Below are 13,816 nucleotides of genomic sequence, written 5' to 3' on the forward strand. Positions count from 1 at the left end.
CCAGAATCCTTTGCAAACCTGAAACTTTGGCTACAAAAACACATGTTCCTCACATTTCTGTGGCAGAAAGTTCTGGAATGCGAGAGGAGGCACAAATTTCCTTCCACCCAGCGTTCCCAGAAGTCTCCCGATAAAAATGATACCTCACTTGTGTGGGTAGGCGTAGCGCCCGCGACAGGAAATGCCCCAAAGCACAACGTGGACACATCCCATTGTTTGACAGAAAACAGAGCTGTATTTTGCAAAGTGCCTACCTGTAGATTTTGGCCTCTAGCTCAGCCGGCACCTAGGGAAACCTACCAAACCTGTGCATTTCTGAAAACTAGAGACCTAGGGGAATCCAAGATGGGGTGACTTGTGGGGCTCTGACCAGGTTCTGTTACCCAGAATCCTTTGCAAACCTCAAAATTTGGCTAAAAAAACACATGTTCCTCACATTTCTCTGACAGAAAGTTCTGGAATCTGAGAGGAGGCACAAATTTCCTTCCACCCAGCGTTCCCCCAAGTCTCCCGATAAAATGATACCTCACTTGTGTTGGTAGGCCTAGCTCCTGCAACAGAAAATGCCCTAAAGCACAACGTGGACACATCCCATTTTTTGACAGAAAACAGAGTTGTATTTTGCAAAGTGCCTACCTGTAGATTTTGGCCTCTAGCTCAGCCGGCACCTAGGGAAACCTACCAAACCTGTGCATATCTGAAAACTAAAGACCTAGGGGAATCCAAGATGGGGTGACTTGTGGGGCTCTGACCAGGTTCTGTTACCCAGAATCCTTTGCAAACCTCAAACTTTGGCTAAAAAAACACATGTTCCTCACATTTCTGTGGCAGAAAGTTCTGGAATCTGAGAGGAGGCACACATTTCCTTCCACCCAGCGTTACCCCAAGTCTCCCGATAAAATGATACCTCACTTGTGTGGGTAGGTATAGCACCCACGACAGGAAATGCCCCAAAGCGCAACGTGGACACATCCAATTCTTTGACAGAAAACAGAGCTGTATTTTGCAAAGTGCCTACCTGTAGATTTTGCCTCTAGCTCAGCCGGCACCTAGGGAAACCTACCAAACCTGTGCATATCTGAAAACTAGAGACCTAGCGGAATCCAAGATGGGGTGACTTGTGGGGCTCTGACCAGGTTCTGTTACCCAGAATCCTTTGCAAACATCAAATTTTGGCTAAAAAAACAGATGTTCCTCACATTTCTGTGGCAGAAAGTTCTGGAATCTGAGAGGAGGCACAAATTTCCTTCCACCCAGCGTTCCCAGAAGTCTCCCGATAAAAATGATACCTCACTTGTGTGGGTGGGCGTAGCGCCCGCGAGAGGAAATGCCCCAAAGCACAACGTGGACACATCCCATTTTTTGACAGAAAACAGAGCTGTATTTTGCAAAGTGCCTACCTGTAGATTTTGGCCTCTAGCTCAGCCGGTACCTAGGGAAACCTACCAAACCTGTGCATATCTGAAAACTAGAGACCTAGGGGAATCCAAGATGGGGTGACTTGTCGGGCTCTGACCAGGTTCTGTTACCCAGAATCCTTTGCAAACATCAAATTTTGGCTAAAAAAACAGATGTTCCTCACATTTCTGTGGCAGAAAGTTCTGGAATCTGAGAGGAGGCACAAATTTCCTTCCACCCAGCGTTCCCAGAAGTCTCCCGATAAAAATGATACCTCACTTGTGTGGGTAGGCCTAGCGCCCGCGACAGGAAATGCCCCAAAGCACAACGTGGACACATATCATTTTTTGACAGAAAACAGAGCTGTATTTTGCAAAGTGCCTACCTGTAGATTTTGGCCTCTAGCTCAGCCGGCACCTAGGGAAACGTACCAAACCTGTGCATTTCTGAGAACTAGAGACCTAGGGGAATCTAAGATGGGGTGACTTGTGGGGCTCTGACCAGGTTCTGTTACCCAGAATCCTTTGAAACCTCAAAATGTGGCTAAAAAAACACATGTTCCTCACATTTCTGTGGCAGAAAGTTCTGGAATCTGAGAGGAGGCACAAATTTACTTCCACCCAGCGTTCCCCCAAGTCTCCCGATAAAATGATACCTCACTTGTGTGGGTAGGCCTAGCACCCGCGACAGGAAATGCCCCAAAGCACAACATGGACACATCCCATTTTTTGACAGAAAACAGAGCTGTATTTTGCAAAGTGCCTACCTGTAGATTTTGGCCTCTAGCTCAGCCGGCACCTAGAGAAACCTACCAAACCTGTGCATTTCTGAAAACTAGAGACCTAGGGGAATCCAAGATGGGGTGACTTGTGGGGCTCCGACCAGGTTCTGTTACCCAGAATCCTTTGCAAACCTCAAAATTTGGCTAAAAAAACACATGTTCCTCACATTTCAGTGACAGAAAGTTCTGGAATCTGAGAGGAGGCACAAATTTCCTTCCACCCAGCGTTCCCAGAAGTCTCTCGATAAAAATGATACCTCACTTGTGTGGGTACGCCTAGCGCCCGCGACAGGAAATGCCCCAAAGCACAACGTGGACACATCCCATTTTTTGACAGAAAACAGAGCTGTATTTTGCAAAGTGCCTACCTGTAGATTTTGGCCTCTAGCTCAGCCGGCACATAGGGAAACCTACCAAACCTGTGCATTTCTGTAAACTAGAGACCTAGGGGAATCCAAGATGAGGTGACTTGTGGGGCTCTGACCAGGTTCTGTTACCCAGAATCCTTTGAAACCTCAAAATATGGCTAAAAAAACACGTTCCTCACATTTCTGTGGCAGAAAGTTCTAGAATCTGAGAGGAGGCACAAATTTCCTTCCATCCAGCGTTCCTCCAAGTCTCCCGATAAAATGATACCTCACTTGTGTGGGTAGGCCTAGCACCCGCGACAGGAAATGCCCCAAAGCACAACGTGGACACATCCCATTTTTTGACAGAAAACAGAGCTGTATTTTGCAAAGTGCCTACCTGTAGATTTTGGCCTCTAGCTCAGCCGGCACCTAGGGAAACCTACCAAACCTGTGCATATCTGAAAACTAGAGACCTAGGGGAATCCATGATGCGGTGACTTGTGGGGCTCTGACCAGGTTCTGTTACCCAGAATCCTTTGCAAACCTCAAATTTTGGCTAAAAAAACAGATGTTCCTCACATTTCTGTGGCAGAAAGTTCTGGAATCTGAGAGGAGGCACAAATTTCCTTCCACCCAGCGTTCCCAGAAGTCTCCCGATAAAAATGATACCTCACTTGTGTGGGTAGGCCTAGCGCCCGCGACAGGAAATGCCCCAAAGCACAACGTGGACACATCACATTTTTTGACAGAAAACAGAGCTGTATTTTGCAAAGTGCCTACCTGTAGATTTTGGTCTCTAGCTCAGCCGGCACCTAGGGAAACCTACCAAACCTGTGCATATCTGAAAACTAGAGACCTAGCGGAATCCAAGATGGGGTGACTTGTGGGGCTCTGACCAGGTTCTGTTACCCAGAATCCTTTGCAAACCTCAAACTTTGGCTAAAAAAACACATGTTCCTCACATTTCTGTGACAGAAAGTTCTGGAATCTGAGAGGAGGCACAAATTTCCTTCCACCCAGCGTTCCCAGAAGTCTCCCGATAAAGATGATACCTCACTTGTGTGGGTAGACCTAGCGCCCGCAACAGGAAATGCCCCAAAGCACAACGTGGACACATCCCATTTTTTGACAGAAAACAGAGCTGTATTTTGCAAAGTGCCTACCTGTAGATTTTGGCCTCTAGCTCAGCCGGCACCTAGGGAAACCTACCAAACCTGTGCATTTCTGAAAACTAGAGACCTAGGGGAATCCAAGATGGGGTGACTTGTGGGGCTCTGACCAGGTTCTGTTACCCAGAATCGTTTGCAAACCTCAAAATTTGGCTAAAAAAACACATGTTCCTCATATTTCTGTGGCAGAAAGTTCTGGAATCTGAGAGGAGCCACAAATTTCCTTCCACCCAGCGTTACCCCAAGTCTCCCGATAAAAATGATACCTCACTTGTGTGGGTAGGTATAGCACCCACGACAGGAAATGCCCCAAAGCGCAACGTGGACACATCCAATTCTTTGACAGAAAACAGAGCTGTATTTTGCAAAGTGCCTACCTGTAGATTTTGGCCTCTAGCTCAGCCGGCACCTAGGGAAACCTACCAAACCTGTGCATATCTGAAAACTAGAGACCTAGGGGAATCCAAGATGGGGTGACTTGTGGGGCTCTGACCAGGTTCTGTTACCCAGAATCCTTTGCAAACCTCAAACTTTGGCTACAAAAACACATGTTCCTCACATTTCTGTGGCAGAAAGTTCTGGAATGCGAGAGGAGGCACAAATTTCCTTCCACCCAGCGTTCCCAGAAGTCTCCCGATAAAAATGATACCTCACTTGTATGGGTAGGCATAGCGCCCGCGACAGGAAATGCCCCAAAGCACAAAGTGGACACATCCCATTTTTTGACAGAAAACAGAGCTGTATTTTGCAAAGTGCCTACCTGTAGATTTTGGCCTCTAGCTCAGCCGGCACCTAGGGAAACCTACCAAACCTGTGCATTTCTGAAAACTAGAGACCTAGGGGAATCCAAGATGGGGTGACTTGTGGGGCTCTGACCAGGTTCTGTTACCCAGAATCCTTTGCAAACCTCAAAATTTGGCTAAAAAAACACATGTTCCTCACATTTCTGTGACAGAAAGTTCTGGAATGTGAGAGGAGGCACAAATTTCCTTCCACCCAGCGTTCCCCCAAGTCTCCCGATAAAATGATACCTCACTTGTGTGGGTAGGCCTAGCTCCTGCGACAGGAAATGCCCTAAAGCACAACGTGGACACATCCCATTTTTTGACAGAAAACAGAGTTGTATTTTGCAAAGTGCCTACCTGTAGATTTTGGCCTCTAGCTCAGCCGGCACCTATGGAAACCTACCAAACCTGTGCATATCTGAAAACTAGAGACCTAGGGGAATCCAAGATGGGGTGACTTGTGGGGCTCTGACCAGGTTCTGTTACCCAGAATCCTTTGCAAACCTCAAACTTTGGCTAAAAAAACAAATGTTCCTCACATTTCTGTGGCAGAAAGTTCTGGAATCTGAGAGGAGGCACAAATTTCCTTCCACCCAGCGTTCCCCCAAGTCTCCCGATAAAATGATACCTCACTTGTGTGGGTAGGCCTAGCTCCTGCGACAGGAAATGCCCTAAAGCACAACGTGGACACATCCCATTTTTTGACAGAAAACAGAGTTGTATTTTGCAAAGTGCCTACCTGTAGATATTGGCCTCTAGCTCAGCCGGCACCTAGGGAAACCTACGAAACCTGTGCAAATCTGAAAACTAGAGACCTAGGGGAATCCAAGATGGGGTGACTTGTGGGGCTCTGACCAGGTTCTGTTACCCAGAATCCTTTGCAAACCTCAAACTTTGGCTAAAAAAACACATGTTCCTCACATTTCTGTGGCAGAAAGTTCTGGAATCTGAGAGGAGGCACAAATTTCCTTCCACCCAGCGTTCCCAGAAGTCTCCCGTTAAAAATGATACCTCACTTGTGTGGGTAGGCCTAGCGCCCGCGACAGGAAATGCTCCAAAGCACAACGTGGATACATCCCATTTTTTGACAGAAAACAGAGCTGTATTTTGCAAAGTGCCTACCTGTAGATTTTGGCCTCTAGCTCAGCCGGCACCTAGGGAAACCTACCAAACCTGTGCATTTCTGACAACTAGAGACCTAGGGGAATCCAAGATGGGGTGACTTGTGGGGCTCTGACCAGGTTCTGTTACCCAGAATCCTTTGCAAACCTCAAAATGTGGCTAAAAAAACACATGTTCCTCACATTTCTGTGACAGAAAGTTCTGGAATCTGAGAGGAGGCACAAATTTCCTTCCACCCAGGGTTCCCCCAAGTCTCCCGATAAAATGATACCTCACTTGTGTGGGAAGGCCTAGCACCCGCGACAGGAAATGCCCCAAAGCACAACGTGGACACATCCCATTTTTTGACAGAAAACAGAGCTGTATTTTGCAAAGTGCCTACCTGTAGATTTTGGCCTCTAGCTCAGCCGGCACCTAGGGAAACCTACCAAACCTGTGCATATCTGAAAACTAGAGACCTAGGGGAATCCAAGATGGGGTGACTTGTGGGGCTCTGACCAGGTTCTGTTACCCAGAATCCTTTGCAAACCTCAAAATTTGGCTAAAAAAAACACATGTTCCTCACATTTCTGTGACAGAAAGTTCTGGAATCTGAGAGGAGGCACAAATTTCCTTCCACCCAGCGTTCCCCCAAGTCTCCCGATAAAATGATACCTCATTTGTGTGGGTAGGTATAGCACCCACGACAGGAAATGCCCAAAAGCGCAACGTGGACACATCCAATTCTTTGACAGAAAACAGAGCTGTATTTTGCAAAGTGCCTACCTGTAGATTTTGGCCTCTAGCTCAGCCGGCACCTAGGGAAACCTACCAAACCTGTGCATTTCTGAAAACTAGAGACCTAGGGGAATCCAAGATGGGGTGACTTGTGGGGCTCTGACCAGGTTCTGTTACCCAGAATCCTTTGCAAACCTCAAATTTTGGCTAAAAAAACACATGTTCCTCACATTTCTGTGACAGAAAGTTCTGGAATGTGAGAGGAGGCACAAATTTCCTTCCACCCAGCGTTCCCCCAAGTCTCCCGATAAAATGATACCTCACTTGTGTGGATAGGCCTAGCACCCGCGACAGGAAATGCCCCAAAGCACAACGTGGACACATCCCATTTTTTGACAGAAAACAGAGCTGTATTTTGCAAAGTGCCTACCTGTAGATTTTGGCCTCTAGCTCAGCCGGCACCTAGGGAAACCTACCAAACCTGTGCATATCTGAAAACTAGAGACCTAGGGGAATCCAAGATGGGGTGACTTGTGGGGCTCTGACAAGGTTCTGTTACCCAGAATCCTTTGCAAACCTCAAACTTTGGCTACAAAAACACATGTTCCTCACATTTCTGTGGCAGAAAGTTCTGGAAGGCGAGAGGAGGCACAAATTTCCTTCCACCCAGCGTTCCCAGAAGTCTCCCGATAAAAATGATACCTCACTTGTGTGGGTAGGCATAGCGCCCGCGACAGGAAATGCCCCAAAGCACAACGTGGACACATCCCATTTTTTGACAGAAAACAGAGCTGTATTTTGCAAAGTGCCTACCTGTAGATTTTGGCGTCTAGCTCAGCCGGCACCTAGGGAAACCTACCAAACCTGTGCATTTCTGAAAACTAGAGACCTAGGGGAATCCAAGATGGGGTGACTTGTGGGGCTCTGACCAGGTTCTGTTACCCAGAATCCTTTGCAAACCTCAAAATTTGGCTAAAAAAACACATGTTCCTCACATTTCTGTGACAGAAAGTTCTGGAATCTGAGAGGAGGCACAAATTTCCTTCCACCCAGCGTTCCCCCAAGTCTCCCGATAAAATGATACCTCACTTGTGTGGGTAGGCCTAGCTCCTGCGACAGGAAATGCCCCAAAGCACAACGTGGACACATCCCATTTTTTGACAGAAAACAGAGTTGTATTTTGCAAAGTGCCTACCTGTAGATTTTGGCCTCTAGCTCAGCCGGCACCTAGGGAAACCTACCAAACCTGTGCATATCTTAAAACTAGAGACCTAGGGGAATCCAAGATGGGGTGACTTGTGGGGCTCTGACCAGGTTCTGTTACCCAGAATCCTTTGCAAACCTCAAACTTTGGCTAAAAAAACACATGTTCCTCACATTTCTGTGGCAGAAAGTTCTGGAATCTGAGAGGAGGCACAAATTTCCTTCCACCCAGCGTTACCCCAAGTCTCCCGATAAAATGATACCTCACTTGTGTGGGTAGGTATAGCACCCACGACAGGAAATGCCCCAAAGCGCAACGTGGACACATCCAATTCTTTGACAGAAAACAGAGCTGTATTTTGCAAAGTGCCTACCTGTAGATTTTGGCCTCTAGCTCAGCCGGCACCTAGGGAAACCTACCAAACCTGTGCATTTCTGAAAACTAGAGACCTAGGGGAATCCAAGATGGGGTGACTTGTGGGGCTCTGACCAGGTTCTGTTACCCAGAATCCTTTGCAAACCTCAAATTTTGGCTAAAAAAACACATGTTCCTCACATTTCTGTGACAGAAAGTTCTGGAATGTGAGAGGAGGCACAAATTTCCTTCCACCCAGCGTTCCCCCAAGTCTGCCGATAAAATGATACCTCACTTTTGTGGGTAGGCCTAGCACCCGCGACAGGAAATGCCCCAAAGCACAACGTGGACACATCCCATTTTTTGACAGAAAACAGAGCTGTATTTTGCAAAGTGCCTACCTGTAGATTTTGGCCTCTAGCTCAGCCGGCACCTAGGGAAACCTACTAAACCTGTGCATATCTGTAAACTAGAGACCTAGGGGAATCCAAGATGGGGTGACTTGTTGGGCTCTGACCAGGTTCTGTTACCCAGAATCCTTTGCAAACCTCAAACTTTGGCTAAAAAAACACATGTTCCTCACATTTCTGTGACAGAAAGTTCTGGAATGTGAGAGGAGGCACAAATTTCCTTCCACCCAGCGTTCCCCCAAGTCTCCCGATAAAATGATACCTCACTTGTGTGGGTAGGCCTAGCACCCGCGACAGGAAATGCCCCAAAGCACAACATGGACACATCCCATTTTTTGACAGAAAACAGAGCAGTATTTTGCAAAGTGCCTACCTGTAGATTTTGGCCTCTAGCTCAGCCGGCACCTAGGGAAACCTACCAAACCTGTGCATATCTGAAAACTAGAGACCTAGGAGAATCCAAGATGGGGTGACTTGTGGGGCTCTGACCAGGTTCTGTTACCCAGAATCCTTTGCAAACCTCAAACTTTGGCTAAAAAAACACATGTTCCTCACATTTCTGTGGCAGAAAGTTCTGGAATCTGAGAGGAGGCACAAATTTCCTTCCACCCAGCGTTACCCCAAGTCTCCCGATAAAATGATACCTCACTTGTGTGGGTAGGTATAGCACCCACGACAGCAAATGCCCCAAAGCGCAATGTGGACACATCCAATTCTTTGACAGAAAACAGAGCTGTATTTTGCAAAGTGCCTACCTGTAGATTTTGGCCTCTAGCTCACCCGGCACCTAGGGAAACCAACCAAACCTGTGCATTTCTGAAAACTAGAGACCTAGGGGAATCCAAGATGGGGTGACTTGTGGGGCTCTGACCAGGTTCTGTTACCCAGAATCCTTTGCAAACCTCAAACTTTGGCTACAAAAACACATGTTCCTCACATTTCTGTGACAGAAAGTTCTGGAATGTGAGAGGAGGCACAAATTTCCTTCCACCCAGCGTTCCCCCAAGTCTCCCGATAAAATGATACCTCACTTTTGTGGGTAGGCCTAGCGCCCGCGACAGGAAATGCCCCAAAGCACAACGTGGACACATCCCATTTTTTGACAGAAAACAGAGCTGTATTTTGCAAAGTGCCTACCTGTAGATTTTGGCCTCTAGCTCAGCCGGCACCTAGGGAAACCTACCAAACCTTCGCATATCTGAAAACTAGAGACCTAGGGGAATCCATGATGGGGTGACTTGTGGGGCTCTGACCAGGTTCTGTTACCCAGAATCCTTTGCAAACCTCAAACTTTGGCTACAAAAACACATGTTCCTCACATTTCTGTGGCAGAAAGTTCTGGAATCTGAGAGGAGGCACAAATTTCCATCCACCCAGCGTTCCCAGAAGTCTCCCGATAAAAATGATACCTCACTTGTGTGGGTAGGCCTAGCGCCCGCGACAGGAAATGCCCCAAAGCACAACGTGGACACATCACATTTTTTGACAGAAAACAGAGCTGTATTTTGCAAAGTGCCTACCTGTAGATTTTGGCCTCTAGCTCAGCCGGCACCTAGGGAAACCTACCAAACCTGTGCATATCTGAAAACTAGAGACCTAGCGGAATCCAAGATGGGGTGACTTGTGGGGCTCTGACCAGGTTCTGTTACCCAGAATCCTTTGCAAACCTCAAACTTTGGCTAAAAAAACACATGTTCCTCACATTTCTGTGACAGAAAGTTCTGGAATCTGAGAGGAGGCACAAATTTCCTTCCACCCAGCGTTCCCAGAAGTCTCCCGATAAAAATGATACCTCACTTGTGTGGGTAGGCCTAGCGCCCGCGACAGGAAATGCCCCAAAGCACAACGTGGACACATCCCATTTTTTGACAGAAAACAGAGCTGTATTTTGCAAAGTGCCTACCTGTAGATTTTGGCCTCTAGCTCAGCCGGCACCTGGGAAACCTACCAAACCTGTGCATTTCTGAAAACTAGAGACCATGGGGAATCCAAGATGGGGTGACTTGTGGGGCTCTGACCAGGTTCTGTTACCCAGAATCGTTTGCAAACCTCAAAATTTGGCTAAAAAAACACATGTTCCTCATATTTCTGTGGCAGAAAGTTCTGGAATCTGAGAGGAGCCACAAATTTCCTTCCACCCAGCGTTACCCCAAGTCTCCCGATAAAAATGATACCTCACTTGTGTGGGTAGGTATAGCACCCACGACAGGAAATGCCCCAAAGCGCAACGTGGACACATCCAATTCTTTGACAGAAAACAGAGCTGTATTTTGCAAAGTGCCTACCTGTAGATTTTGGCCTCTAGCTCAGCCGGCACCTAGGGAAACCTACCAAACCTGTGCATATCTGAAAACTAGAGACCTAGGGGAATCCAAGATGGGGTGACTTGTGGGGCTCTGACCAGGTTCTGTTACCCAGAATCCTTTGCAAACCTCAAACTTTGGCTACAAAAACACATGTTCCTCACATTTCTGTGGCAGAAAGTTCTGGAATGCGAGAGGAGGCACAAATTTCCTTCCACCCAGCGTTCCCCCAAGTCTCCCGATAAAATGATACCTCACTTGTGTGGGTAGGCCTAGCTCCTGCGACAGGAAATGCCCTAAAGCACAACGTGGACACATCCCATTTTTTGACAGAAAACAGAGTTGTATTTTGCAAAGTGCCTACCTGTAGATTTTGGCCTCTAGCTCAGCCGGCACCTATGGAAACCTACCAAACCTGTGCATATCTGAAAACTAGAGACCTAGGGGAATCCAAGATGGGGTGACTTGTGGGGCTCTGACCAGGTTCTGTTACCCAGAATCCTTTGCAAACCTCAAACTTTGGCTAAAAAAACAAATGTTCCTCACATTTCTGTGGCAGAAAGTTCTGGAATCTGAGAGGAGGCACAAATTTCCTTCCACCCAGCGTTCCCAGAAGTCTCCCGTTAAAAATGATACCTCACTTGTGTGGGTAGGCCTAGCGCCCGCGACAGGAAATGCCCCAAAGCACAACGTGGATACATCCCATTTTTTGACAGAAAACAGAGCTGTATTTTGCAAAGTGCCTACCTGTAGATTTTGGCCTCTAGCTCAGCCGGCACCTAGGGAAACCTACCAAACCTGTGCATTTCTGACAACTAGAGACCTAGGGGAATCCAAGATGGTGTGACTTGTGGGGCTCTGACCAGGTTCTGTTACCCAGAATCCTTTGCAAACCTCAAAATGTGGCTGAAAAAACACATGTTCCTCACATTTCTGTGACAGAAAGTTCTGGAATCTGAGAGGAGGCACAAATTTCCTTCCACCCAGGGTTCCCCCAAGTCTCCCGATAAAATGATACCTCACTTGTGTGGGTAGGCCTAGCACCCGTGACAGGAAATGCCCCAAAGCACAACGTGGACACATCCCATTTTTTGACAGAAAACAGAGCTGTATTTTGCAAAGTGCCTACCTGTAGATTTTGGCCTCTAGCTCAGCCGGCACCTAGGGAAACCTACCAAACCTGTGCATATCTGAAAACTAGAGACCAGGGGAATCCAAGATGGGGTGACTTGTGGGTCTCTGACCAGGTTCTGTTACCCAGAATCCTTTGCAAACTTCAAAATTTGGCTAAAAAAACACATGTTCCTCACATTTCTGTGACAGAAAGTTCTGGAATCTGAGAGGAGGCACAAATTTCCTTCCACCCAGCGTTCCCCCAAGTCTCCCGATAAAATGATACCTCACTTGTGTGGGTAGGTATAGCACCCACGACAGGAAATGCCCCAAAGCGCAACGTGGACACATCCAATTCTTTGACAGAAAACAGAGCTGTATTTTGCAAAGTGCCTACCTGTAGATTTTGGCCTCTAGCTCAGCCGGCACCTAGGGAAACCTACCAAACCTGTGCATTTCTGAAAACTAGAGACCTAGGGGAATCCAAGATGGGGTGACTTGTGGGGCTCTGACCAGGTTCTGTTACCCAGAATCCTTTGCAAACCTCAAATTTTGGCTAAAAAAACACATGTTCCTCACATTTCTGTGACAGAAAGTTCTGGAATGTGAGAGGAGGCACAAATTTCCTTCCACCCAGCGTTCCCCCAAGTCTCCCGATAAAATGATACCTCACTTGTGTGGTTAGGCCTAGCACCCGCGACAGGAAATGCCCCAAAGCACAACGTGGACACATCCCATTTTTTGACAGAAAACAGAGCTGTATTTTGCAAAGTGCCTACCTGTAGATTTTGGCCTCTAGCTCAGCCGGCACCTAGGGAAACCTACCAAACCTGTGCATATCTGAAAACTAGAGACCTAGGGGAATCCAAGATGGGGTGACTTGTTGGGCTCTGACCAGGTTCTGTTACCCAGAATCCTTTGCAAACCTGAAACTTTGGCTACAAAAACACATGTTCCTCACATTTCTGTGGCAGAAAGTTCTGGAATGCGAGAGGAGGCACAAATTTCCTTCCACCCAGCGTTCCCAGAAGTCTCCCGATAAAAATTATACCTCACTTGTGTGGGTAGGCGTAGCGCCCGCGACAGGAAATGCCCCAAAGCACAACGTGGACACATCCCATTGTTTGACAGAAAACAGAGCTGTATTTTGCAAAGTGCCTACCTGTAGATTTTGGCCTCTAGCTCAGCCGGCACCTAGGGAAACCTACCAAACCTGTGCATTTCTGAAAACTAGAGACCTAGGGGAATCCAAGATGGGGTGACTTGTGGGGCTCTGACCAGGTTCTGTTACCCAGAATCCTTTGCAAACCTCAAAATTTGGCTAAAAAAACACATGTTCCTCACATTTCTCTGACAGAAAGTTCTGGAATCTGAGAGGAGGCACAAATTTCCTTCCACCCAGCGTTCCCCCAAGTCTCCCGATAAAATGATACCTCACTTGTGTGGGTAGGCCTAGCTCCTGCAACAGAAAATGCCCTAAAGCACAATGTGGACACATCCCATTTTTTGACAGAAAACAGAGTTGTATTTTGCAAAGTGCCTACCTGTAGATTTTGGCCTCTAGCTCAGCCGGCACCTAGGGAAACCTACCAAACCTGTGCATATCTGAAAACTAGAGACCTAGGGGAATCCAAGATGGGGTGACTTGTGGGGCTCTGACCAGGTTCTGTTACCCAGAATCCTTTGCAAACCTCAAACTTTGGCTAAAAAAACACATGTTCCTCACATTTCTGTGGCAGAAAGTTCTGGAATCTGAGAGGAGGCACACATTTCCTTCCACCCAGCGTTACCCCAAGTCTCCCGATAAAATGATACCTCACTTGTGTGGGTAGGTATAGCACCCACGACAGGAAATGCCCCAAAGCGCAACGTGGACACATCCAATTCTTTGACAGAAAACAGAGCTGTATTTTGCAAAGTGCCTACCTGTAGATTTTGCCTCTAGCTCAGCCGGCACCTAGGGAAACCTACCAAACCTGTGCATATCTGAAAACTAGAGACCTAGCGGAATCCAAGATGGGGTGACTTGTGGGGCTCTGACCAGGTTCTGTTACCCAGAATCCTTTGCAAACATCAAATTTTGGCTAAAAAAACAGATGTTCCTCACATT

Source organism: Pleurodeles waltl, chromosome 1_2 (assembly GCF_031143425.1).
Source record: "Pleurodeles waltl isolate 20211129_DDA chromosome 1_2, aPleWal1.hap1.20221129, whole genome shotgun sequence".
NCBI lineage: Eukaryota > Metazoa > Chordata > Amphibia > Caudata > Salamandridae > Pleurodeles > Pleurodeles waltl.